General features: G+C 33.9%; 1 pseudogene; it reads right to left on the bottom strand.

Moving 5' to 3' along the window:
* Positions 1–563: 563 nt before the first annotated feature.
* Positions 564–2,176, bottom strand: LOC119512092 (annotated as a pseudogene).
* Between the last annotated feature and the right edge of the window lie 22,075 nt (positions 2,177–24,251).

The raw sequence follows: 24,251 nt of genomic DNA, 5'->3' as shown, positions 1-24,251 counted from the left end.
CCCAGGCAACAGGAGGGTACATCTCAAGTCCCAAGTCAGTGACGGACGAAGAGTCTAAGAAAACGTGGACAGAGACTATGAGGATTCATTGGAGAATGGAGAACAAATACTTAAGATCTACTCTGTGCCTTGATCTAGGGGAAAAAAAATTACATTGGGGAAAAAAAACCTCAGATTTTATCAATGTACCCTTTAAAAAAGTGTGCTTTTGTTTTTTAAATTTCTGAAAGCAGCTTAATGAGAATCAAAAGGAGTTCCAGAGTAACTGCAGTAAACAGTGTCTGTTTATATATAGTTCATTTTGGTTCTGCCTTAATTTACCTCCCTAGTTTTTAGTTTAACCACACTTCCTTTCCTCCTTTCACTTCACAATGTACAAGTACAATATATGCATCAGCTTCAAAAGCCCACGTGATGCAGATGATTCTTGTAACTTCTGTGTGATGATGTCCATGTCTGTCAGGTCAGATTTCCAGAGTTACTGCAGATCAGAGTTCTCTTAATCTCACAAAACCTGTGAAAGCCATAGACACTTCACTTCACGCTGTCTTCATTATGTGCCATTAATGCCATGTGCGGAGCTTGTTGTAAGCTGTCTGGAGCATCTCTTCTATGTGACTTGCTGAACTTGTGCTTAAATACTGTCTTCCAATTTTTTCTTTGAATGAGCTTTGTCCCTTGGAATCATTCCAAATGATTTTTCATCTTCAGTACCTTTTCTCCTAGGAAAGGTGTATTAACAGGAAAGCAGGACCAGAAGTGCCCTGGAAATTCTCCAACAGCCACATATAAGTGTTTCAATTCAGACTGAATATCATTTGGCACCATCTGGTTTATGGCTTGCTGTGTCCCTCCTTGCATAAGTGCCCCTCCAAGTGACAGGACTGCAATGCTAATACTGGCTGTGCTACTTGAGAAAACCTGAGTTAATGTGGGTGTATAAACTTCCATTTCTTGTCTAACACTTTGAAAAGAATAAATAATTTCTTGACTCATTGCATATTGCAATGACTGGATTGGAAGTGGACCATGTTAATACCTACCTGACTTCTTGAGGTTTAGTGCAATCATTTTTATGGAATTATTTTTTTCCCAAGTACTCATATTCAATGGACTCTTGTAACTTTGCCCTTTTGACTGCTGGTTGAAAGCAGTCTGTGTCTCTGGGTATGTCATCCATGCTGCTGGGCTCACCAGTTTGCTCATTTTGTGTTTCTTGTTCCCTGAGACCTGCTGCCAGGACCATGGCACAGTGATGGTTAAACCTCTTGATGATGGCAGCACTGCTCTTCTCCTTTGTGGATTTAGGGTTGGAAGTCAATGGAATTGCTGTAGTCCTCATCTAACAATTTATATTCTCAAATTGTCAAATCTAGTAGTGAGTTTTTCACTCCCAATGAAACAATTGTTTTTTAACCCTTTTTTTTAAAATCTATTTTGGCACATCTCCAAAGAGGTCCTTTGACCCTGAATTCAGCTGGTCCCTGTGAAAATAATGGGACTGGAAAAAAATGTGTCCAAAATTCCTTTTCTGTCATGTTGTAGGGAACATTTCTGCATATTTCATTTTTACTGCTGGGTAGGTACTAAATATGGATTCAATGATATCAGAGGTTAAATTATATCAGAGACCATTATAGCCATCTATTTGAGGCTGGGCATCAGCCAGAAATGCTGCAGAAATGCCAACATTCTGCTTGTGATTGGATGTGGATGAACTCCCTGTTGCACTCACATTTGAATGTTTGGCTAAGAATTCCTCAGCACTGATCACTTGACTCACATCAAGGTCTTTATAAAGCTGAAACAAAGCAGGATCTTTCTGAAGCATTCTGTTTTTTCTCTTGCAGTTCTTTATTTGCTTTCCTCTTGAATTTGAGCAGCAGCTGCTGAAGAAAGTCCATCATTGCATCTCACTCTTTCTCTGATGTGCTTTCACTGGAAAAATGGAAGTTAGTTGTGTCCCCTGCATGCAGGACCAGCAGAAGTTGAATTTTAGCTTTTCCTTCTGGACTTAATTTTCAGCATTTAAAGTCCATATACATATGGCTGATTGTAAATGTATCTTTGCCTTCAGATGCCCAAACAGTTCTTTCTGCCCTGAGGTATAGTGCTCCATCCTGCTTCTTTTGACGTTCTTTACAATCAGCAGAACTTCTTCAGATGAAGTTGCCATGACAGCTAGAAGGTACAGGGGAAACTATGGACTTGGGCATGCAGTAATTAACTGGGCTGGGTTGGGCCGAACTGCACTGCACTTCTTACAGCCGCTACTGAGGAGAGATTGAAGCCCAGTGGCCGCCATCACCACTACCTCTGTTACTGGGGGATCTTGCCTCCATCGCTGGCTGTCAAGACTGGTAACTGACCTTTTTTTTTCCTAATTAAATTCAGTTTTATTGAGATATATTCACATACCATACAATCATTCATGGTGTACAATCAACTGTTCATAGTACCATCGTATATAAAAGTAAAAAAGAAAACCCAAATCATCCCCCCATCCCACCCTATTTTTCATTAGTTTTTGCCCCCATTTTTCTACTCATCCATCCATACACTGGATAAAGGGAGTGTGATCCACAAGGTTTTCACAATTGTACTGTCATCCCTTGTAAGCTACATTGTTAAACAATCATCTTCTAGAGTCAAGGCTACTGCGTTGGAGTTTGATAGTTTCAGGTATTTACTTCTAGCTATTCCAATATATTAAAACCTAAAAAACGGTTATCTATATACTGCGTAAGAATGTCCACCAGAGTGACCACTCGACTCCATTTGCAATCTCTCAGCCAGTGAAACTTTATTTTGTTTCATTTCACATCCCCTTTTTGGCCTAGAAGATGTTCTCAATCCCACGATGCTGGGTCCAGATTCATCCCTGGGAGTCATATCCTGCATTACTAGGTAGATTTACACCCCTGGGAGTCAGGTTCCACATAGGGGGGAGCTGGCAATTGACTTTTGAAAACGGTGCTAAGTCTACTCTATGGGGTAAGAATAGTGTCTTCAACAAATGGTGCTGGGGAAACTGGATCTCCATAAGCAAATAAGGAAGGTGGACCCTTACCTCACACAATATATAAAAATGAACTTAAATGGATCAAAGGCCTAACTGTAACAATGAAGAATATCAAATTCCTAGAAGAAAAAATAGGGACGCAGTTTCAGAACTTTGCATTAGACAATGGTTTTTCATCAAAATTAAAAACATTTGTGCACTTAAGGACTTTATCAAGAAAGGGAAGAAACAGTCTACAGAATGGGAATAAATATTTGGAAACCACATATCTGATAACAGTTTACCATCCAAAATATACAAAAAAATCCTCCAACTCAACAAGACAAATAGCCCAATTAAAAACTGGGCCAAAGACTTAAATAGACATTTTTCCAAAGAAGGTATACAAATAGTCAATAAGGACATGAAAAGATGCTCAACATCATTAGCCATTAGGGAAATGCAAATCAAAACCACAATGAGATACCATTATACACCCACTAGAATGGGTACCATTAAAAAAAAGAAAGGAAAAATAACAATTGTTACAGAGGAGTGGAGAAATAGGACACTCAATCATTGTTGGTAAGAATATAAAATGGTGCAGGCACAGTGGAAAACACACTGGCGGCTCCCAGAGTCTCAAGTATAGAATTACCATCTGACTCTGCAATCCCACTTCTAGACATATACAAAAAAGAACTGAAAGTAGAACTCAGATATTTGCATACTGATGTTCATATGGCATTATTCATAATTACCAAGAGATTGAAATAACCCAAGCATCCATCAACAGTTGAGTAGATAAACTAAATGTGATACATACAAACAATAGAATGTTATTCATCTGTAAAAATAAAATGAACCTCTGATAAATGTGGCAATGTGTTTGAACCTTGAAGACCTCATGTTGAATGAAATAAGCCAGACAGAAAAGGACAGATATCACATGAACTCACTGATTTGAAATAATTTGAATAAGCGAATTTATAGAGACAGAAGCTAGAATAGAGGATACCAGGGCTGGAGGGGGTTGGGAATGGATTGTTAATGCTTAACGGATACACAGTTTCCATATAGGCTGATGGAAATTTTGATATTGGATGGTGGTAATGGTGGCACAATCTTGTAAAAGTAATTAACACCATTGAATTACATATCTAAATATGGTTAAAGGGGTATATTTTAGGTTGTATATATATGTATTACTAAAATAATTTTTTAAAAAGTCACAGAGCTGTACAACACAGTGAACTATAGTATAAGCTATGGACTATAGTTAATAGTATAATTGTAACAAGTTTTTTCATCCATTATAACAAAATTACCATACTAATGCAAACTGTTAATAATAGGAAAAACTGCATGTGTGATTGGGGTATATGGAAACTATTTTCTGCATGGGTTTTCTGATAACCTACAAGTTTTCTAATAAAAAATAAATTTAAAAAAACACATGGAGAATATTGCAGTTCTGAATAATTCCCCTCTCCACTGTTTGATGAGAGAGAAATTAAATTCTATCTTAGTTGAACTACATCTTAGAATCAGTTTTTTGTTGTTTCTTTCTAGCAGCTTAACTGTATGCTAATAATAGAAACATACAGTTGTAAATTGTGTTAAATGTCATGAAGTACTGGACATAGTGTTATGACAGCAAATAGCAGGAGACAACTACTTAAAATTAGTTAGTTTGTGATGGCCACTCGGAGAAAATAAATTTAAGCTGGTATTTGAAGAATAGGAGTCAGTCATGCTAAGCTACTAGGAGTGGGGTATGAGGGTGGATGTGCAGAGTTCCTGCAATAGAAAGTGCCGAGAGCAGTATAGGAATCCCAGAAAGACCTGTATGACTGGATCTTGGAAATAAAGTACCAGGCTGGTAAGCAACAAAGCAGGAAAAAAATCATGCACATGTGATTAGGTATTTGCATTTTAATCAAAGCAACAATAACAAGCAATGGAATGACATGATCTTGTTACTATTTTATAAAGAGACTGAGTTTTCATCTGTGAATTTTGGATTGCTTAGAACTAAAGTCGAAGCAAGAAGACCAGTTAGGACAGTTTTTCAGAGATGATGATGTCTTTTTTTTTTTTTTAAGTTTGTATCAGATTATGTGTGAAAGGTACATATTTTGAAGGCTTGAATCTTATAAAATATTAGAATTGGAATACTTAAGAAATTATTTTGATCTAGCTTCTCTTTTGATCCCTGGTAAATGCTACATCCACCCTTACTAGCTTCCACAATTCCCTGCTTCCATTGGCAATTGTGAATAATGCTACAATGAACGTCAGTGTGGTACTTTTCTGATTTTGCCAACATAATACTATAACTTTACCATTCAGATTTTTCTTAAGTATCTGTTTTTCCCTATCTGCTTTTACAGCTCGAATCACTTTTCAAGGCATAAGGCACAGCTTCTATTAATCTTTCACTGTATAACACCAACATGGACCGAGAGCATGTAAGAATGGAAGTTCCCCTTGAGGTCCAGTCATATTTTAGGGTCAAAAATACTCCAGTTCCATCAAAAGGGAAAAATGATCATTCATGTCACAGTTATGTTCTCATTTTCCTTTAATTTTTTTTAATCTAAACCATTTTAGGACCCTATAGTAGAAACTATTCTAGAAAAAATGCATCCAAATTTTTTGGACTAAATATTCCAATGTCATTAAGCTCCATTTAAAATTCTTCCTAGAAAAAATATCTAGGTCTAAAAGAACTCAATGGACTTGAATATTTTATTCTATAATACATTTAATTTTACATTAGCTTTTTTGACTTTGACTCCAAAGATAGCCCATCTTCCCTCATAGTTAATTGATTGTCTAGGGATCCCCAACCGTGAAATACAGAATATTCACATTAAAACTGAGGGTATTTCCTGTAGTTCAGGTATCTAATTAACATGATCATTCAGCTGAGTAAACCATCACACTACCAAGGCAGTTGTTAGGGTCATTTCAGGTATTTTTAGATTAATGTGCTTAATAACTCAGCAAATAGCAATGCTGTTTTTTTCAGGGAAATGTAATAAAGAATTCCAACTGAAGAAGAATAATCCTTTCAGTCTCCTCTCTGCAGTTTACATATGATAAATTTAATCTAGAGTGTGACCAAATAAATTACTGAAACTTTGGCTTCTCAATACCCAGACTAAGCAGGATTTTTCCTGAAATTTTGAGAATTATTAGTATATGACTACTAGTATGAAACTATTTTTGAAAATATCCCTCTGGTGTTTAAACCTGAATTTAAGTGGATACTGTGTCATACTGAATCCACAAAGATAATATCAAAGTTAAATTTTACTAGACCTGAGCTATTATTTCACGATTTCCTGTTAAGTATATTTTGAATATCTAAAAGATCACTACACTGCCTTAAGTGGGTTAGGTGAGCAACTGGAAGTTACTAGCCTAACATTCAATGAATTAGAATGTTTTAAGTTTTGAGATATGCTAAGAGGAATAAGCCTGAATGTGCATAGTTTGGGAAAACATGAGAGTGTAGCGAATCATGATTGATTACTGTTGGAATGAGATGTTTGTGTTTTTTCTGACCTCTAATCAAACCTATTTTATCATTTTGGGAAGGTCTCTTTTTCTGTAGTCTTAGTAAGAGGCACTTTCCATCCTGTCTAGGCTGCACCTAGATAGGTATTGTATAAAGCCAGGATCTTGGCTCTCTAAAGAAACTTTGAATTCAGCATCTTGTACAAGGTTGACCTTCCTTGACTACTGTGAGGTCCCAATATTCATCCAATTCTTTCCATGTGTGCTTAGGACAGACATTCACTTTCTGTTTCAACCAAAATCCTGGATCCCTTCTCTAATACATATCAGAGTGTGGTGAGACTTGCATATAATCAACACATAAGTATACAGAAATAAAGGATGTAATTGGCTTGTTTATTTAAAACATAAATATACATAATAAAATACTAGAATTTCAGGGAACAGAGATGAAGAAAAAATACCACAGTATGAAGCAGTAGCATAAGTTTAGAAAAATCACTATCTCCTCTGAAATTGTCTAAAAATTATTGAATGTTTCCCTCAGTTTAGCATTTTGTATGGATTTCCTAGTATTGTTCTTTATATTTTATGTTTATAGTCATATATCCCTCAGCACATTCTATATTATTTGAAGAACAGGGAAATTATCCTGTTTTTCTCAGCTCACTACAAAAAGGTTTATCTCTATCTCAGACTATATGTCCTTTATGGATGTGCCAGTTTGAATGTATTGTGTCCCCCAAATGCCATTATCTTTGTGGTCTTGTGTGGGGCAGACCCTTGGGTGCTGGTTGGATTTGCTTGGAGTGTGCCCCACCCAGCTGTCGGTGATAATTTCGATGAGATGTTCCCATGGAGGCGTGGCCCATGGGAACCATATAAATGAGCTGACTCAAAGAGGAATGAGAGTGCAGCTGGGAGTGATGTTTTGAAGAGAAGCAAGCTTGCTAGAAAGGAACGTCCTGGGAGAAAGCCGTTTTGAGGCCGGAGCTTTGGAGCAGATGCCAGCTGCCTTCCTAGCTGGCAGAGGTTTTCCGGACTCCATTGGCCATCCTCCGGTGAAAGTACCCGATTGCTGAGGTGTTACCTTGGATGCTTTGTGGCCTTAAGACTGTAACTGTGTAGTGAAATAAACCCCTGTTTTATAAAAGCCTATCCAGCTCTGGTGTTTTGCATTCTGCAGCATTAGCAAACTAGGACAATGGAAGAGCTGTGATTTTATTCCATTAGAGTCTTGCAAAAGGGAGAAAAGTGTGCACTGGAAACCTCCTGTAGGCTCTTAAATGTTTTATTCAGAAGTGACATACATTACTTACCCTCATGTTTCATTAGGTGAATTAAGTCACATGACCAAATGTGATGCCGTGTCTGGGAAGTGCAACCCATGCATAATGAGGAGGAAATAAGAATGTTTGACAAATATGGTAATACTATCTATCACAATTTAAATGAACTGAAACAAATTACTTAATCCCTACAATTTGCGGAGGGGCTATAAGATTTAAATTCAATCAGTGATAAACATGAAAACATCTAGCATAGTATCTGGCATACTGTGGGTTCCAAATAAAGTGATTTTCCCTTCTAATGTTGCTATTCCACATAACTGACCTTTCATGTAGTAGGAGATCAAAAGCACTTTGTACAGACAATAATGATGAAATTATATCTACTTCATATATATATATATATATCATATATATGTGTGATAGTTTATACAAGAAATACGTAGATTAGATAGATAAAGCTAGCTACATATGAATAAATCAACATTCCTTGGTTAGGAATTGCTTGTCCTACCTAACATAAAAAATAATTAAAATAAAAATAGTCTCAGCCTATACAATCACCTTCTGATAGATTATGACTTGCAGTTCTCTATGTTCCCCAGAAAAGCAGAACCTGAAGCAAAAAGCTTATATTTCACTACTTCATTAGGGAATACAATCCCAGGAAAGCAGAAATGAGGAGAAAGTTGACTGAGTCAGAGAATGAGAAAGAACAAACATTCAACTTATTATTATCTCCTTCTCCTTATTACCAGATGACATCTGCTTAGAATCAATCTCTTACAATGGCTTGATATCACAGAAATGCCTTCTTTGAGCCTGTATGAAACCCTGCACCTCGGGAAAATCCATCCAAAAGGAGAATAATTTATCTACCAGATCCTCTTCCCACAGGTATTAATTGCCTGTGTTTCAATGTTGTGTATAAATGGTTGCCATTCATATCTTCTGGTATCTCAGGCCTCAGTAGCAATAGGAAAATACCAGAGAGGGAGGTGAAAGCCACCAGATGAGGGCATAAGACCAAGTGTTACTGGGTTTTGCCATGTGGGGTTGGTTGCTGTGGCAGCAGTTGGACTGAGTCCACTCAGAGTTGGTTGCTATGGTAACATCTTGTGCTAAACAGTGATCAAAAGTCTGCAACACAGATGAGGTTAAAAAGATTGGAGATGGCATAAATAGGGTGACAATATATTTTGTTCTCTATGAGGACCATCTTCAAAATAAAAGGGTGCTATTAATGATTAGACTGGGAAAACAGACTTAAGCCAGGAGAGCAGAAGGCAAATTAGCAGGTACAGTCACCCACTGCATAAGAGCTGTTTGATAACAGTTTTCTTCTACAAATATTGTAGAGAGCCTGGGTAAATAAAAACACTAAACATGTTGAAAATCAAGAAATTTGTATGAATGCAGTATTATAAAATAGGAAGCTTTCTATAAGGTGCATAATCTAACATTAAGACAACAGGCAAGTAGATTCACCTTTGCCTAATGGTTTTGTTGTGAATCCCATACTCCTGCTCTACCCAAGATAATATGAGATATACAATTAAGCTCCATATTTAGGTTTAACAATGTTGAATTGAATTAGAGACACACAAGTCATTCCTAGTTATGATTTTGACTTTTAATTCTTTATGTGTTTAAAATTACTGAGCTCCTTTGGTTATATTATCACTGCATTATAACTGCAAACACTTAGTAGTTAATTTCCCTAATACTGTGTTTGTTTTTTCTCACATTACATAATTTTGCCATTTATCCTTATTCACTATTTCTCTCTTTGAAATCTGAGATTGCTAAAATACTTAATTAACCACTTATAAATTACGATAATTTGTTGTATAGGATAACAGTAGAGGATTATTCACATGGCTCTTATCATTAAATATAAACTATTAACACCTCTCAAGTGTCATATATATATACCACATAGAGTATATGGTATTTAAGAAAGTTCATTTTAGGGGTAATCAAAAGTTCTAATTTTTAGTCCCAACTCTCTTATTAGTTCTATGACAATATACAAGTCACTTAAGAATCTGTACATAATGTGTCTTAATAATTTAAGAAGGGATTTGGACCAGATCCTTGGATGTCAGTCTGTGCAATACAGAATGCTAGGGGTATGTGCCAATTTGGATGTATTACGTCCCCCAAAATGCCATGTTCTTTGATGCAATCTTGTGGGGCAAATGAATTAGTGTTGATTAAATTTGAACTCTTTGATTGAGTGTTTTCATGGAGATGTGACTCAATCAACTATGAGTGAAACGTTTGATTGGATAATTTCCATGGAGGTGTTACCCTGCCCATTCAGGGTGGGTGTTAATTGGATCACTGGATTCATATAAAGGAGTGCACATCAAGGACCTCAGAGCAACTGAGAGTGACATTTTGAACAGCAGCTGCAGCTAAGAGAAGACAAAACGCCCCAAGAGCAACACTTTGGAGAATGCCATTTTGAAACACAATCTGGGAGCAAGTGGGCAACAGCCACATGCCTTCCCAGCTAACAGCAGTTTTCCAGACACCCCTTTACCTTGGACACCTTATGGCCTTAAGACTGTAACTTTGTAACCAAATAAACCCCCTTTATAAAAGCCAATCCATTTCTGGTATTTTGCTTAATGGCACCATTAGCAAACCAGAACAGGGTATCTGATTGAGAACTGTAAAGGATGAACAATGATATAATCTATAACTTCTTTATCCATTACAGGACTCAGTAAAGAGGGCAAATTTTATCTATTTTTTAATTAGGTGATTGAAAACACTTTTATTTGGAAAACATCCACTACTTAGAAAACCAGTAGACCAAGTTCTTTTAAACTATGAAAATTCATGATGCTACAAAACTTGACTTTGTAAAAATTCAATTGAAAATTGAAGTACACAACACAAAATTATCTTGAGTGGAGCCAACATGTATAGTCAGATTGATGAAAGGATTCAATTATGAGTGACACAAAGTTGCACTGAAAATAAATATAAGTAAAATGAAGAGCATTGATCACTGTCAGAACAGGAAAAAAAGCTCAGCATATTTGAGAAGATAATTGAAAATTGAACACATATTTGCTTGGCTAGTTTCTCAAGGCAGCTATCAACTCTACAGTTGAAGCCAGATAGAGAGATCCCATTAGCATTGAAATTATTGTAGAAACATAAATTTAAGCATAGAAAAGTATATCTTCTTTGAGATGGATAAAGATCACATGTATTAAATAATATAGAGCCCCAATTTTTCTCAATTTAAAAATATTCCAGTGTTTTAAAAATTGTATTTGTATCTTCTCTCAAAGAAAAGTAAGCAGTATGAGACAAGAGTGGCCTCTAAAAGGACAGTGTTTAGTTTTCTCAAATGGAAACTAGTTATTTAAATAAATAGGCAAGCCCTGGTTAATGCCAAACACATAAATCTTATTTTCTCTACATGGCTTCCAAAAAATACAAACAGATCAACAAAGACATCAATTATAAACCATAGCCAATATTTATAGCATAACAAAGATAAAGAAACTGCTGTGAGCCTGAATGCTTATGTAAGGAAAAATGAAAATATTCCAAAATGATCTGAACCACTTTGGAAAGCAGTTTGAAAATTTAGTATATAGTTAAATAATCACTTACCATTATGCCACAGTAATGCCAATCTTAAGTATTTCTCCAAATGAAATGAAAAATTATGTTCACACAAAATCTGTTATTTTTGGTTTGGTAAAGCTGCTGGATTGCAATATACCAGAAATGGACTGGCTTTTAACAATGGGGATTTATTAACCTACAATTTACAGTTCTCAGCAGTGGAAATGTCCAACTCAAGGCATCAACAGGATGATACCTGGACTCTGAAGACAGCCAGCTGGCATCCAGGACACCTCCGTCACATGGGAAGGCACATGGTCCACGTCTGCTGATTCCTTTGCTACAAGGTTTTGTTGCTTTCAGTTTCTGGCTTCAGTGGCCTCCTCTCTGAGGTTTTGTGAGTCTTCTCTTAGCTTCTCTGGGGATTTTCTCTATGGGCGTCTCTTAATTTCATCTTTTTGCTTCTGTGTGTGTTTTATCCTCTTATAAAGGACTCCAGTAAGCAGATTAAGACCCACCAACTGAAACACCCTAATCAAAAACTCCCACCTGTAATGGGTCAACCCAGAGGAATGGACTAAAAGAACATGGCCCTTTCTGGGGTACATAATAACTTCAACCTATCACATTTGTCCAAAAATTTATACAGTGCTTTGACTTGCAACCACCAATAACTGGGAAAACCCTAACGTGCTTCAGCTCATGAATGGAAGTAAAGAGAAAACTCTGGTGCATTCATATAATAGAATATTAGTTATCAATTAAAAAGTAAATAACTACTGAAATATACAACATTGCAGGCTGATCTTAAATGCATTGTAGTAATAGACTGGTTGAAAAAGTATGATCCCTAGATCAAATCTGGCCTGCTAGGGCCAAAACTAGCTATATCTATTCATTTATGTATTGTCTATGTCTGTTTTGTGCTACAATGACAGAAGTAAGTAGTTGCAATAGAGCCTGAATGACCCATGATACTGAAAATATTTACTATCTGGCCCTTAACAGAAAATGTTTGCTGACACCTATGCTAAACGAAAATACTCATTGGGTAATGTACCACATAATTTCATTTATATTACATCCTAGAAAAGGCAAAACTGCAGGATCAGAAAGTAGATTGATGTTTTTCAAAGGGTGGAGATCAGGGAATGGGTGAATTACAAAGGAGTATGGTGGAATTTTTCAGGAGCAATAAAATAATTATTTATGTTGACTGTGGTGGTAGTTACATAACAGCATACTTTGTGAAAATTAGCAGAACTGAACAACACATACGTGAATTTTAGGCTTTATAAATCATACCTTTAAAAAATGTGAAAAATAAATAAATGGAAAAAATGACCAATCCTGGTGTCATAGAAAGAAGAATTAAGATCAAAAATTGTTTTTAAAAATAAGATGAATACTTCATAATGCTAAAGAGCAATATTCACAATGTTACTATAAGAATTTTGGATATCTATGCATTAAATAGTAAAGTGACCACCTTCAAAAATCAGAGACTACAGGAAGTGAAAGGAGAAATAATAGATCAAGACACACTGAAAGAGATAAATTTTCTATGCCACTTTCAGTCCAAAATTGTTCAGCTGATCAAAGAATAATTAAGGCTAATGAAGTACTAAACAGCATCATCAATAAGTAGATCTTCTACTTATATATTACAATTTAGAGAATATATACTCTTCTCAAACACACAAGAGCATTCCTAAAAGTCTGTGACGTCTCTAAAAAAAGAAAAAAACTCAGTGATCTCCACAAACTAGAACTGTTGCAATTCTATTGTAATGCTCTGATTACAATAAAATAAAACTCAAAATTACTGTATTATTAAAAAATAGAAAATCTTTCCATTAAAAATTTTAAAACTTGGCTGAAGGGGAAAATAAAAACTGAAGTTATAGAATTTCTTCAAAATAGGGATTAAAAAAACATAGTATTTTGGGGATGTAAAAGTGAACAGAGGATAGCCTAAAGTTTTAACTACTTACATACATGAAAATAAATAAAAATCAAATTCTGAACTCAAAAAGCTACAAAAACCCTGAAATAAATGGCAAGTCAAAATAAAGGTAAACAAAGGAAAGGAAAAGACAACAAAAATTAAAGATGAAATTAATGACAAACAAAATCAACGAAGAGAAAATTGTAATTAATAACTGAATAACATAATTAACCTAATCTAGAAAAAAAAAAGTAACAAAACTGCACAAAATAAGAAATGACAGGAAAAATATAATGACTGAAATGGAGAGAATAAATCTAAGGGACATTTTTCAAACTTCCTTGTAATCTATTTGAAAACCTAGATGGAACTAATTTCCTAGAGAAAAGGTTGACTCACCAAAATTGAACCCCAGTAAAGAGAGAAGCTTTAAATAAAACAATTTGTATTGGGGGAAAAAAATGTATCAAAGAGCTACTGAACAAAAACATTAGGTCCAGAATCTTTCACAGAAGATAGATACCAATCATTCAAAGCCGTGAAAACTGCTGTGCTATGTAAGTAGCTCCCAAGCTTAGAAAAAATGAATAGCTTACATTTTTACAAAGCAATGTGATATTGATATCTAAAAATGATAGCTACCTTGCAAAAAGAAAATATTACATATCACACTTGATAATATACAAGCAAAATGTGTTTAGCTAATGCTAGCTTTTACATTTAAAAATCATTATAGAAAATTCTGCATCATATGAACAAAGGATTTATTCTAGGAATGCAAAAGAGTTTTTTTTTTTCCAATATTAGGAGGATATAGAAATAACAGACAAAAATAAAGGGCTTTTATATATACAATATCATCACTTAAAAGTTATAAAAGAAGAGAAATAACACTGGTTATAAGAATAACCAAGAAAACAAAGTATTTTTTGGTAAGCTTAGGTAGAAATGTTCACCCTATATGAGGAATCTATAAATGAAAATATTACAAACACTCTTGGAAGACATATAAGTATCTTTGAACAATAGAAATAAAATCCTTTCACCATCAATAGACAACATCACAATGATACCAATGTTTCCAAATTAATATATAAATTATATGATATAATATATAAATTATGATATAATCCCAATAAAAACACCCATGTTATGTTTTCATGAAACAAGAAAACATTTTTTAATATTCGTATGATAAAATAAGCATACAAGAATTTCTAGCCATAATGTGGAATTACTGCTACCAGATATTAAAACATACTGTAAAGTCTTTATAAATAAAGCAATGTAGTACTAATATATAGGCAAAGTGACCAAGGGAATACAACAGAAAGCCCAGAAATAGTATGCGTGGAAATGTAGTACAGTAAAGTGGCAGCTGGAATTACTGGTGAAGTGATGGATTATCTACTATATTGCATTATGCAAGTTGAAATTTTATCTATGTCTAACATCAAACACCAAAACACATTCAGCTGGGTCAGATATACGGCTATAAAGCAAAAACAAAACCATACAAGTTCTAGTAGAGAACACAAATGAATACCTTTTCAACATGGGAGTGAGGAAAGCTTTCTAAGGTTTTTGTTAGGTCAGGGATAAATTTAACTTTATACTTTTAAATAAACATGGAAAATCATCATAATGTGAAAAGATCATGAAAAATTAGATTTAAAATTTGCAACATAGATCATTGGTAGAGGGCTAAATCCTCTAATATAAAATGCTCTTAAAAAAAAAAAAATAAAATGAATGACAAACCTGAGAGAAAAACTGGCAAAACACATGCATATTTAATTTACAGACAAAAATATGAACAAATAGCTTGGAAACACAGAAGATATTCTCAACTTCAGTCATAACATAAGTAATGTAATTAAAGTCCTCCTAGCTGCATTCCTGACATTAGTTTCAAAAATGCAAAAATGTGTCAACACTATAGGGAAACAATCTCCTATTGTGTGGACAATCTCTATTGTGGGGAATCTGTCAATATCTATCAAAATTACTCATGTATTTACACTTTGACCCAAAAATACCACTTCTAAGAATTTCCCTAAAGATATATCTCTGCAATGGCAAAGCAATATATGCACAAAATTATTTACAGCAACACTATTTGTAATAGTAAAATGTTGAAGGTCACCTAAATGCACCAGAGAAAAGTGACTGAATAAATTTGGTATACTCACTGTTCTAGTTTGCTAATGCTGCCAGAATGCAAAACACCAGAAATGGATCGGCTTTTATGAAAGGGGTTTATTTGGTTACACAGTTACAGTCTTAAGGCCATAAAGTGTCCAAGGTAAGACATCAGCAATTGGGTACCTTCACTGGAAGATGGCAAATAGTGTCTGGAAAACCTGTTAGCTGGGAAGGCATGTGGCTGGCATCTGCTACAGAGTTCTGGTTTCAAAATGGCTTTCTCCCAGGACGTTCCTCTCTAGACTGCAGTTCCTCCAAAATGTCACTCTTAGTTGCTCTTGGGGCATTTTTCCTCTCTTGGGTTCTCCGGAGCAAAAGTCTGCTTTGAACAGCTGTCTTCAAACTGTCCCTGAACTACCACTACTCTCAGCTCCTGTGCATTCTTCCAAGTGTCCCTCTTGGCTGTAGCTCCTCTTCAGAACATCACTCACAGCTGCACTGTGTTCCCTCTGTCTGTCAGCTCATTTACATGGCTCCAGTGACTCAACTTAGACCCACCCCCGAATGGGCAGAGCAACACCTCCATGCAAATTATCCAATCAGGGTCATCACCCACAGCTAGGTGGGGCGCATTCCAAAGAAACACTCAAAGAATTACAATCTAATCAACACTGATAATGTCTGCCCACACAAGATTACATCAAAGATAATGGCGTTTGGGGGACACAATATATTCAAACTGGCACACTCACCAAATGAAGTACTATACAGTCCTACAAAAATGAGAAAGATATTTCATGAGCTGCTATGGAAAGATTCCCAGCATATATTGTTAAGATATTAAAAAAAAAAAGCAAGGGTCAAATAGAGTTTGTATAAAAATGCTGCCTTGTACAAAAGAGAGATAAGAAGATATGTATATTTGCTTATTTTTTGCAAAACAGAAGACAAGAAGTATAAATAAGAAACAAATGGAAAAGGTGTTGAGTGGGCAACTGTGTGCCAGAGACAGTACTGGGAATGAGAACTTTCTTAAATATTCTGTTTCATAGTAACTTCTAAATCATGCAAATGATTTATTTATTAAAAATTAATTCAAAAAGCAAGAAAAGAGCAAACTCTAAAATTGAATACACCCCAAAATAAAAGCACACAACAGATAACCACACTGAAGTAGAATTAAAGTATCTTTTGAACATAGTATCTGGACTCAACATATTCCAGGGACAAAACAACAACAACAACAACAAAACCTACAAAAGAATTTGCAACTTTTGTAGGTTTGCTGGTAATGCTAGTATTCGAAAAGCATTTTTAATCTCTGTGTATTGTAGAATGGTGAAATCAGTAATTGTATCGATATCCTTGGGAAACTGGGTCCTCACTGTTGTAGATGGGAGATAAAACATGGGGGAAGCAAGGAAGAATCTGTAGTGTTATGAATTTTAATTAAATGTATCCATATTGACTGATTAATTTAAAATAATGCATATTCATTTTTTAGCTTTGAGCCCCAAAGAGTCCCCAAATCAATTACACACAATCATAATGAACAAACATAATACCCAGATCTTGGTTTCTAAACATCATTCACTTTGAAAAGGAACCAGGTTGAGAGTTGGTTGAAACCAGATTGGGTAGCAAAATACAAGGCAATTCTGGAATATCACGTTGAAGCAGTAAACCAGAAAATGCTTAAAGATTGATGAACAAATGCCAAAAGAACACTAGTGTCAGGTTGAAGGGATTCCTACTAGACAAATTTAAGATAATTTGAACATCAAAAGGGATAATGGCTGTAATTTTAAACATATTCTAAAAATACAAGAGTAAGCAAATTCATAATGATACTCAAAATTAAAAGGGGTTATTTTTTCCCTGAAGAATCTACCAAAAATATAGAAGAAATTATAGAATTAGAATATCACCATTTTCAACCATGAATACTACAGCTGATTCAGGTAAGGTTTAATCAATGAATGCTAAACCAGAAGGTGAAAGGTTATTGAGAAAAAGGACATTTACACATTCTCTAAGTTTTACCCTGCAGATTACTTATTAATTAGAAGGGGAAAGGAGTACCTTTATAATGGAGAATTATGGCAGGCAATTCCTAAATCAAATGATTAAACTTAGTTCTACATAGACAAAAAAAGGGACAAAGTGAAAAATTGTGCCTACTGATGTAATTAAATGGGAAGAAAACAATATCTCTAAGTATTGCTTAGCTGAAAATGTCTAAACTGAATCTAGTAATTAGGAAACATTCACAGGAAAGTAATTTTTTGATTTTTTTTTTTAAATTCTGGATTAAGTAGGCTAACATGACATTAGAATGAAGTACAATATGTGATACTTGATTGAATCTTGCATTTAAAAAATAAAACTATATAACAAAATAATGGTGCCATTAAGGTAATTCAGGAAATTTTAATATGGACTTTGAATTTGATGCTAATATTCAATGTCAAATTTCCTGGCTGTGATAGGGCTTTTATTTATTATTAATATTATCATTCTTATTTGTAGAAGAATGTCCTTTTTAGAAATACCTAATAACAAACTCAAATTGAGGGCATCTTTCACCCTTAAAAAGTGACAAACTCATAAAAGACTAGGAAACACTGAGGCACTATCACAGATTTGAGGAGACTGAGAAGACATGATGACTTACTTGGTGGTTGGAGCAGAGAAAAGACATCAGTAGAAAAACTGATCAAATTCAAATAAAGTGCTTAGCTTATGAAAGAGCACGGTACAAAGGCTTATTTCTTGTTTCTGATAATTGTGTTATGGTTATAAAAGATGTTAACACGAGGGGAATCTGGGTAAAGGGTAAAAAAGATGTTACAGTCTTGCTCTGAATCTCTTCAAGTCCCTCCCAATCCAGAGTACCTCTGTTTAACACCCACCAGACAATAAACTTCTGATCTGCTGGAATGAGTGAGGAACAATTGCACATTTGTGTGGTATAAGCAATAGAATCTGGGAATCTAACCATTTCTTTTTAAAAGTGCAGAAAATCATCTTGGTATTAGCCTAGTGTCAACTTTATTCTGAGAGCTGCATGTAGGTGCCTCTTCTTCAGCCTTTTGGTGGTTGTGTAGTGTATGTCAGATTGTGTCTCAGATTTCCTTAATATTGATTCAGGATTCAGCTTCGTAAAGTGGGCAAAATCACTTATCACTTGTTCCTCTAGAAAACTTCCTAAATGTTGCTGCTTGTTAGGTTCTCTGCAATTCAATTTGTCATTTTGAGTTTATGCCTTTTAAAATTTTCCCTTAATTACTGTCATTTAGTCTGCATAAAAGGTGAGAAAAAGTGAATTCACATACTTAAACTCCATCTTTACCTGAAATTCCTAGAATGTTTCCTGAGGCATGACTTGATTGTCATTGTAACATCAATTTATCTTATCCTTGGGCCATTCTGACTCACATGCCTGAGTTCTTGGAAGACAGACAGGTCAAGAAACTGGATTGTGAGGGCCTCCCAAAGAACACTAATAAATTGTATGGGTTAAAAAATAGGGAATTATAGTATGGAAAGAAATATGCTAAAGGTTTTAGAAACCAAAGCAATTGTGGGAAGAAAATGGCATGAGTTTTGTAGAACTTCTATCTGACCAAATTATTGTAATTAGTAAAACAACTGACAATTCCTCAACTGGTATATTGGAGGGCAGGAATGGAAAGCAATATTGCTCAAAGAAGAAAAATTAATTCTCTTTTGATTACTCTATCTTTAATTTAGAAACCATCAGAAGGAAGAAGGAGCAGCAACTAAGAAGAGATATTGGCATTTCTTTAAATATTAATAAATATCTTTATATTATTCCTAAATAGTTGATAGGGAGTAGGTATTAAGCCCATGAAATCATCGTAAGAAATACTCCATATTATGTAAAAGAGGATGCATATATGTTTGTGTGTGTTTGGGTATATACTTTGATATAAATATTCTAAATTCTAATACATGTATACTCTTTCAATATATATTTCACATTTAAATTCCTCTCAATCCAAGACAATCTTTTATACACATATCCCATACAGCAAAATGTCTGGTTTTAATGGACAGGTTTATAAAAAAATAAAAGTCATTTAAATCTCAATATTTTCAGATACTTAAAATAGATTATTATTTAAGATTAGAAGCAACCAAGAGTTTTGCAACAATACTCTTATCAACCATCTTAATCACTAGAGGAAGGGGTAGCAACAGACAAGATGGAATTAAAAAAAAGAAAAAAAGAAAAGAAAACAAACTAGAGAAAATCAACAAAGTCAAAAGTTGTTTTGAAATATTTTTTAAATTAATAAATGTTTAACTGATCTGTTCAAAAGAAAAAGAGAAGGGACACAAATTACCTATAACATGAATCAAAAAGAGGAAATCATTACTGTTTCTACAGATTAAGGGCTAAAATACAATATTATGGTCATAATTACATAAATAAATGCTAAACCTGAGATGAAACAGACAAATCCTATGTTAAACATAATTATCAAACTTGACACAAAACAGAACATGAAATTTGAATAGTGCTGTATTAAAAAATTGAATTCATACGAAAAACTTTCCGACAAAGCAAACCCCACTCCAAGAAGTTTCACTCATGAATTTTATCAAACTTAAGAAGAATTAACACAACTTGATACTTTTTCAGAACATAAATAATTAGAAAAAGCTTTCCAACTCATTTTAGGAGAACAGCATTGTCCTTTATCATATCTGACAAAATACTATGGAAAAAAGGAAGGGGAGAGAGAGAGGAGAAATTACTGACTTACCTCTCTCATATACATAGACAAATAAATTCTTAAATGTTATAAACTTAGTAAAGTATTATACTAAAAGAATAATGCAACCTAAATAACTAGGATTTATCATAGGAATCAATGGTTTGTTTAGCATTTGAATATCAATCAACCTGAGTAACCACATTATGCAAAGTAAGGAAAAATATGATCATTGAAATAGATGCAGAAGAAAAATATTTTACATTATTCAACACTCATTTTCATAAAATAAGACTACCATATACCTCCTCAATATGATAAAAGAAATCTATAAAGAACTCACAATTAAAATCTTACTTAATGGTGAAATTCTGAATGTCTATCTATTGAACCAAGAAAAAGGCAAAGACATCCATTCCTAGTACTTCTATTCAACAGTGTAAGGAAAGTCCTAACCAATGCACTCAAACAAGATAAGCAAAGAACAGATATGAAAATCAGAAAGCAAAATTCAAAATGTCTCCACAGATGGCATGATTATCTGCGCAGAAAATCCTGAGTAATCTATAAAACAATCATTAGAACTAATAAGTAAATTTATTGGAGTTGGGGAATATTGGTACATATTTTTCTACATATTTGCAGCAACCAATTGGAAAATGAAACTTTAGTATATATTTCATTTATAAGAGTATAAAAAATACAAAAAGGAGTAAAATTTGCAAGCTTTACCCCAAAAACTACAAAATGAGAGAAACTTCAAATCCTAGGAAGAAGGAGTAGATATACTTTTTCTTATTCCTCCCACTAAGTACAACTAGAAACTCCAGAGAGTATATATAAAACAAACATAAAAAGACACAGAAAGGTGGAGAGACAAAAGCGTGTTTGCCAGGACTTGAAGACCAGCACAATGACTTAACCTAAAAGTATGGCGAATAGAACTTTCCAAACAGAAAGTAAGCAATAAAAGAAGGACTCTGAAAACATCAAAAAGGAAGAAAGAACACAGAAAGCAAAAATATGAGTAAATACAGTAGAATTTCCTTCCTTTATTGAAATTTAAAAATTACTTTTGATTATTGAAGCAAAAATTATAACAAATTTTGATGAGGTTCAAGAGTATGTAAAGGAAATATTTAAGACAATTAAAAATGGTGGAGGATAAAGAGACACAAAGGTAAGTAAGGCTTCTATGCTTCATTCAAAATGGTAATGACAACAGCAGTAGACTGATAAATTACTTGTATGCAATATAATATGTAGAACAACTGTTAAAAATCTGTACGAGATACACTCAAAACCACCATAATAAATTAAAACAGAATTCAGAAAAATGTTTAAATAACCCACAGGAAGAAAGAAGAAAAAGAAAACAGACAAAGGGGGAAAAACAGAGAGAACAAATAGAAAGCAAAAAATAAATGGCTTACTTAAACACTTACACAGCAATGATTTCACTGCAGAATGTATAAATATAGCAATTAAAGGAAAGATTGACAGAGCAGTGACTCAACTATATGCTGCCTACAAGAAACTCATTTCAAGTGTAACAACATAGACAAGCTGAAAGAAAAAGGATAGAGAAAATATATCATGCAAACATTAATCAACAAAAGAAAGCAGGAGTGGCTATATTATTATTACATAAAGTATACTAACTGTGTATACACCAAACAAAAGAGGTGCAAAATATATGAAGTAAAAATTGACTAGTTAGAACTAAAAGGAGAAACAGAAAAATTCACAATTATATTTAGAAACTTCAATACTTCCATCTCAGCAACTGACAGAAAAACTAGACAGGAAATTAGCAAGAATATAGAAGAACTCAACAGCAACAGCAAACACAAGGTCTAATCAACAATTATAGAACGTTCCACCCAACAGAAACAGAATGCACGTTCTTTTCAAATCTATATGGAACATATACCATATCCAGAGTTATAAAACATGACAAAAAATGTAAGAGTATTGAAATATCAGAAAGTATGCTCCCTTATCACATGGAATCAAACTAGAAATAGATTACAGAAAGATAACAGTAAAATCCCAACCGTTGGAAATTAATAATTTTTAAAAACCTTCTAAAAATTCATGGGTCAACAAAACATACTTTGAACTTAATAAAAAATGAAATTACAACATTAAAATTTGTGGAACACAAATTAGTGCTAAGAGGAAAATTTATTGCAGTAAATGCATGCATTAGAAAAGATCAAAAATCTTAAGACAGTCATCTGAGCTACCATCTCAGGCATCTAGAAAAACATGAGCAAAATAAACCCAAAGCAAGCAGAAGGAAGGAAATAATAAACCTAGGGCAGAAATCAATAGAATTTAAAAGGGGGGGGGAACAAAGGAAGAAAATCAATGAAACAAAGAGCTGGTTCTTTGAAAATACCAACCAAATGGACAAACCTTAGGCAAGATGACCAAAGAGAAAGAGAGAAAGAGGGGTGGGTGGGTAGAAATTAATAACATAAGGATGAAACAGGGTATTTCACTACAAACCCTACAGATATCAGACTTATAATAAGGAAATATTATGAACAACTCTACAATTATAAATCTGACAACTTTATGAAATGAACTAATTTCATTGGTGTGTGTGTGTGGGGGGGGGGACTACCACAACAAAAACAGTATGAAATAGATTATTTTTACTGTAGTAGCCCTAAAACAATTATGGAAATTGAATTTGTAATTTAAAACTTCCATAAAATACATCTCCTAGTACAAATGGCTTCACTGAAGAATTTTAATAACATTTAAAGAAAAAATAACAATTCTAGTGTCTTCCAGAAAATAGCAGAGGAAGGCATAGTTCCCATTTCATATTATGAAGACTGTATTACCCTTACACCTAAAGCAGCCAAAGACAATACAAAAACAAAACAAACAAACAAAAAACAAATACAGACCAGTATCCCTCAGGAATAGAGATGCAAACCCCTCAACAAAATATCAGAAAACAGAATTCAGCAATATATGAAAATAGTTATATACCATGGCCAAGTGGGATTTACTCTAGCAATGCAAATCTGGTTCAATATTCAAAATCAATTATTTAATCCACCTATTAATAGCCTAAAGAAGAAAAACATCACGATATCAACTGATGCAAAAATATTCCTTTAACAAAATTAAACACACATTCATGATTTTGAAAAACTCTTTGAAAATTAAAAAAAGAAGGGAAATTCCTCAACCTAAAAAAGAACATCTATAAAAAGCCTACAGATAAACTATATGATGAAAGGATGAATGCTTTCCCCCATGACTGGAAATAAGTCAAAGATGTCCACTCTCACTACTTTTATTCAACATAATGCTAGAAGTTCTAGCCAGAGTTAAAAGAAAGACAAGCATATAAAATCATACAGATAGAAAAGTAAAAAATAAATTGGTCCATATTTGCATGATTGTGTATGTAGAGAATCCCAAAGAACATTCCAAAACAAAATATACTTCATTAGCTAATAAGTGAATTCATCAAGGTTCCATAATACAAGAAAAACATACAAAATCAATTGTACTTTCTTATATTAGCAGTGAACACATAGACACCAAAATGAAATACATAATACCATTTAAAATCACTAAAAAGCAAAAACATAATACTTCGGAATAACTACAAGAAAACATGTATAGAACTTGTATTCTGAAAACTACAAAGCACTGATGAAAGAAAAAAAGATCTAGATAAATGGAGAAACATATTGTGTCCATGAAATGAAAGATTCATCATGGTCAATACGTTCATTCTGCTCAAATTGATTAAAAGTTTTAGTAGAATTGCTATCAAAATTATAGAAAAAAAATTTGCGTATATAGACAAGATTACTATAAAATTTATACATAATGCAACTGAACTAAAATAACCTTTTAGAAAAGGAAGAGTAAAATGGAATTAATCAGTCTGAGTTCAAGACGTGTTGTATGGCTATAGTAATCAAGAAAATGGTATTGATGAAGTGATAGACACAGTTAAATGGAAAAAAATA

This window comes from Choloepus didactylus, chromosome 17 (assembly GCF_015220235.1).
Source record: "Choloepus didactylus isolate mChoDid1 chromosome 17, mChoDid1.pri, whole genome shotgun sequence".
NCBI lineage: Eukaryota > Metazoa > Chordata > Mammalia > Pilosa > Megalonychidae > Choloepus > Choloepus didactylus.
Note: the sequence above shows the minus strand (reverse complement) of the source record. Positions and strands in the feature narration are given on the sequence as shown.